This window comes from Melospiza melodia, chromosome 1 (genome assembly GCF_035770615.1).
Source record: "Melospiza melodia melodia isolate bMelMel2 chromosome 1, bMelMel2.pri, whole genome shotgun sequence".
Taxonomy (NCBI): domain Eukaryota; kingdom Metazoa; phylum Chordata; class Aves; order Passeriformes; family Passerellidae; genus Melospiza; species Melospiza melodia.
Window position 1 is genome coordinate 149,149,490 of NC_086194.1, and position 5,986 is coordinate 149,155,475.

Consider the following 5,986-nt stretch of genomic DNA (forward strand, 5'->3'; position numbering starts at 1 on the left):
CCAAAGAAGCCTTTGGAACTGCATAAAAACCAATAGGATTGTGGCCTTAGTCCTTTCTAGCACCTCTTAATTTAAATATATGATTGATATAGCATGAGTAAGATTTTTTAAAAAATCCAAAACATCTTTCCCTCTATTTTTTTACTTTTCTAGCACAGATAGACCTATTTTAAAAAAAAGTTCCAGTAGCTTCTGCATAAATGATAAAAGCATTATAGCCCCAGCAGTGCTTTGCAGGTACACATATTAACATTTGAATCTTAAAATATATTTGGGGCATGTGCTCCCCCTTCAGAGGCTTGTCTGCAGAAGAGAATTCCTGTGTTCACATACATGAGGACAGCATTTTTTGAGTGTGAGGAAAAAAAATCCTGATGGTAAATGTTAATTCTTTTTTTCTGAATAAGCACATGGCAGTTTTAATGTTACTATAGGAAATGTATTTTTACACAATAAAAAACATGAGAGAATCAACACTTTTTGTTATTCATATTAATTATGTTTTCTATGGGGAGAAATATTTAACATTCTCTCTGACAAGTCAAGACCAGGACATAGGTCAGATACCAGTGACAACTTACGGAAACAGTTCTTTCCATTGCCTGCTGGGGTTCTAGGCAGATCTGGTTTTTTCTGTCCAAGTCATCAGTTGATTTATAGTTGCATTTGCTTGTAGCTGTGTTTCTACAGTAATAATGGAGGCACTGAATATTTTAAACTAAACACTATTCACAAACAATCAGAGAGAGATAAACTTTAATAAAACTATTTGGGAGAACTGTCTGCCTCACTGATAAAGGATAAATCAGGACATCCAGATGTTTCCATAGTGCAAACTTTATGATGAAAAGCCCATACTGTTTCCATTAGCTGCTGGTTGCAAATTTCAGACCCTGAAGGGGTCTGGTCTGTGCCTCTGCAAGGCTGCTCCCCAGAGCAGCTGGCGCAATCCCAGCTGCAGTCACGAAAACATTTGGGTCTGCAGGGACATCAGGAGCACATCTGGCTGAAGCAGGTCCACTTGGATTGGGTTGTTCAAGGACTTGTAGGATGGTAAAATTATTTCAGTCCAGTTAAAAATTAAATTCACTGGGTGTCCAGTGAATCATCACGTGCAAGGGGAGAGCTGAGTCTCAGGAGGAACATTTGCTCATTAGAGTGGCTGGGAATCAGCCAGTGGTAGAAAAATCACTTGGCTACCTCATGAAACCTCAATGAATAGAAAGGCTTACACAGAACTGAAAAGCTAACTTTCCTTCAATCCTGTGCTAATAAATGGTTATTAGGATGTGAAATACAGTGCTCCATTCAGACAAGAAGGCTTCTTCAAATGAAGGGCACAATCTGCATTTTTCTACACCATTCATCAAATGCACTGCCAGAAGTTTGTTCTTCCAGTTTTGGAAGGTAGTAGCTCGAATTAGTGATAATCCTGAAATTAAAGGAATAGACTTTAACTTTGAAGGTTTTATTTTATTTGTGTCCAGTAAAACCTTTGAAAAGAAGTTCCTCAGGATAAGCAAGCTATGAGCAGGGCTGAGGCAGGGCTCTGCAGCCCTTCAAGGTGGCTTACAGAAACCAGAGGTCTACAGCCACCATAACAGGCACACACAAAATGCACAGAAGTACATGAAAGATTTGGTCAAAGAAACAAACAAAATTTGGCCCATTTGCACAAAACTCAGAAGAGAGACAGATGAGCAGAGCCAGACAACAATGACAGAGGGGAGCACACGTGATCACTGCAGCTCTGCTTCTTGGATGTAGTGGTGGATCTTGAAGCCTGTGGCATTCCTGTCACCTGGCTCCCCATGCCCACACTGACCTCAGTGTAAAAGTGCCATGGCTTGAGGCAGGCAGGGCTGTGGAGCTTCTGGGCACCACCTCCAGCATGTGCTCACTCATGACCCACTGTCACTGAAAGGGCAATACATGGACAGGGGCTGCTGGGTCAGGCACAGTGAGGTTCACCACAAGTGGCTCAGTGAGGTCATCCTTCAGCCCTGAGGATACTGAAACAGGTAAACTCTTGTATTTAAGTTGTTTTATGTGCTAATATAGGAATCATAGTTGACTTGCATCAACAAGAGACTGATACAGTGGCACTGGAAAGGATCAAGCACCTGAATCCCTGGCTCATGTGGAGATGAAATTGTGTTTGGCCAGAACAGCAAAAGACCCGCCAGGTTCCTGTGAAGAAAAATGTGGTTTTGAGCCCTTCTTTAAGTTATATTTTTACAGCAGGTGCACATCTAACTATGCTTTTGTGAGGCATAACTTAGTGCTGTTACCTTGCTTCTATCCTTGTAACTTTGCTGTAATTACAGTACCTCTTGGTTGATTACAGATCTTATTTATGAGTCCATCATTTCCCATTGTCAAGTAGAGTAGCTTTCAGGATGTGTGCCCTAAAAATGCTGTTGAAGTAATATTAATTTAAAAGGCAAATTCCTCCTTCTTTTTTTTCTTTTGTCTGTGTGTGTGTGTGTGCGTGTGTGTATGCATGCATGTGTGCTTTCTTGGCTTTTCCTGCAGGTTTGGTGACTGTCCATTTCTCTCCATAGAGAACCTCATCACAGCTGTCAGCATCTTTAAGTTTTCCTCAGGATAATCTTGCCTACTAAAATTTGGAGAAAAATTTTAGGAAAAGTTTTAGGAAAAATAAATTAACTTGCATGGTGAGCCTTGACTTCAGCCAGCCCAACACATTTGCATCTCATCCACCCACTGGCACATCACACCTGTCAGTGCCACATCTCCACATTTCACAGATTCATGTGTCTAGATTATTTATCCCTGCAGTGCATCCACTTTACTTGGAAGTCTGGATCACAGCCATGCCTGTAGGAATCTGGCAGGAGGAGAGCAAGTCCCAGACAGGACTGTGTCCAGTGGGCAACACCAGTGAATCAAACCCAGTGCTCAACTGCTTCACCTTCATCAAAGCCTCCATCTTCAGTCATTCAAGACTTACCTGCATTCCAGATAGATACCTGCTACTGGATTTGGGTCTGGAGGGAATGCTTCCCAGAGAGCTTAAGCCTTCAACTGATAAATAATTGACTATTAATTTCTTGTGATCCAGTTCCATGTGGTAAGGTAGAACATCAGGAAGATAACTGGGACACACATTCTCTTCTTAGTCCTTCATACACAACCAACATGGAACATCCTTTTCCCCGTTAATCCTTTGATAGCCCTGTCTAATCATCCCCCCCTCACCTCTCTGACAAACCTACTCAATGGCAACAAAACATCTTGCTGTTTCTCTTCACCATGTATGGCAAAAATGAGTCCTAAAATACCTTTCTCCTTAAAATACCTGATGTTCTCTCATGACTATCCTGCTGTACATGAGAGTGCTCTCTGGGAGGGAAGTCAGCGTCCCTCCACATCACCTCCACCCAGTACTGAGTGCCTGTTTAGCATTGCCCTTCCACAAAAAGTGCTTTCTTCCAAACAGCAGGAACTACTCTCCTCTCCAGCTCCTGTCTGTGCTAAGAAACCAGCTCTGACCCGTTTAATGAAGGTAATTTGTTTAAATAGCTCATTGGCCATTACTTTATTTCAACTAAAAAAACTTGAAAGAAAGCAAACTTTTATTTCATATTTTGTTTCAGTGATCAAAGTTTGAAATGCAGGGAATAAACATTAACAAAGAGCTCAGATATAAATGTCCTGGCTTGTTTTTAATTATAATTTAAATTATATTTTTTAAATAATTTTAAGATTATACTTTTAATCTTAAGTGCTTTTTAATAGGAACTAAAAGCCAGTTAATAAATAGAAGTGGATTTCATAGACATAAATCAGAAATACATTCTGAGCTCCACTTCTAGGTATACAAAGCAGAAAGCTAATGAATGCATTGTATAAGTTGCTTTCATTAAACTCCAGTCCATTAAAAAAATACAAGTATGATAAGTGTAAAGGAATGAAAGAATAAGTGCAAAAAAAAAAAAAAAAGAAACTTGCAGGAAATAACATCTATACTCATGGGACTCTGAAATACCTTTGGTGCCAGCCATCTCAATTACTGCAAATACCACTGGTTAATACTGGCAGCGAGCTTTACCAGTGAACGCAGGCAGAGAGCAGCCAGATGCCTTCAAAGACTGATCCAACAAGTGGCCAGTGTGAAGGGAAGGATGCAGAATCTGTCCTTTGATGTGCAGCCTTCTGAAACAGCATGTTGAGACTGGGTGGTCAAACTCCACAGCAGAACAGGATTTTCATTCTCTTCAGCTACTGCAATTTCAGAATGCTAAACTTATTCTTATTAAAGAAGTTCAACTTTTCATATTACATTTTTTTCTGTTTTGCTTCTGAATTGCAACTGGATTTGACTGTTTAAACCAAATATATTCTGTATCCTGTAAGGAAAAAGGAGCTACAGTTCTCTGTAAATCAGCTGAAGAGTTGTCAAAGAAAATTGTGTGATACTTCAGCTTGTTAGTGCTCCATCACTGAATTGTTGGGGTTTTTACTCTAAAAAAACCCAGGAAGTTTTAAATACTGCAGGGTTTTGTGTTTTTTTTTTTTTTCTTCTCTGGTAATAACACATTTTAAATGTTACAAACATTATTTTGTTTACCTTTTAAAACTTAGACTTATTTTTTCAACTATATGCATAGATTTACCCTCTAGGTAAAGTCTACCCTGGTTTTCACCGAACACATTTAGCAAAATAGAGCAGTAAGATACAGTATAAACAACATGTACCATAAAAGTACCATATTGGTAATTTCAGGTGCTGTTTATTTCACAAATCAAGTATTATTAGATATGCTAAATTTATCTTGTCCTTTGAAAGATTTTCTATGCAACCTGAAAACTCAGTGCAATGCATAATTTGAACTGATTTATGACATCTTCATTCAGAGAAAGACTCTTTGGCACACATAATTCCAGGTTTGGAGAAGCTGTCAGTATCCTGTAGTCTAGCTTCTTGCTAACAGTGGCAGCAAACAAGACTAAAAGGGTTGTATCAGTGTAAATAGCTGGATTTACAGTACATCTTCCAGAAGACTGCTAGCCTCCATTAAACAGCTTCAGCTGATGGAGATCAGCTCCCTTCTTCCCAGGGAGAAGTCATTCTCACAGGTTCAGAAATGCCCTTTGAACATGAATGGTTTAACTTCATTCAGATAACAAGAGGAAAGCAAATAAATACCTTTTGTTAGAGAAGATGCTTATGAGATTCTGCACTGCCCCTCACCATAAGGCAGTTAGTCTCCCAGGCCCTGACTCATCTCTGTGCCCCTTTTCTCTCAGTTTCCTTCTCCCCATCACTGCTGTGAGCATTCAAACAGAGCCTTAACTTCCCATTCACTGCTTGGGTACTTGGTGGTTAAAGCACCCAGAGAGGTCTCAGCCTCTTTGCCTGCAAGGATCATCTGGGAATTCTGAGTCTGTTTTTTCTGGTGCAGCTGCCCTGGAACACACAAAGTGCTACAGTCTCAATCTACCACTGATGAGTTTCACTGCCAATGTTTTGATTTTTGCTTCGTATCTCACACTTCTTTGATAATTTACCTATTTTTAAGCCCACAGTATTGTTATAACTTCAAAATTATTTTATTTTTTGTGGAGCAGTTACCACAAAAGGAAATTTGTTTCAGAGCTTCCTAAAAAGGGGGAATAGCACTAAAAATTAAAAATCAGTATTTTAAGAAGGTGGCAGCATGGGCAGTCTGGAAATACACATTCTACATAATCTAAAGGAGGTCTTTAGAGGTCATGAAAGAAAAGATGCTGTAAACTTTAGGATGAAAGAAGTAGTTCAAGTTCCTCACTGTGTTCATGTGCACAATTCCCAGCATTGTTCTCAGTTTCTCACACAGAAGAAATAAAAACATTGCAATACTTACTAACTCACACAGCCCTACTAAAAATACTTGGGGTTTAGGTGCAAAAATACTACAGTAGTGGGTAGAGCAACAAACATGCCACATGTAGTTACTGAGAAATATCCACTCAGAAGCTC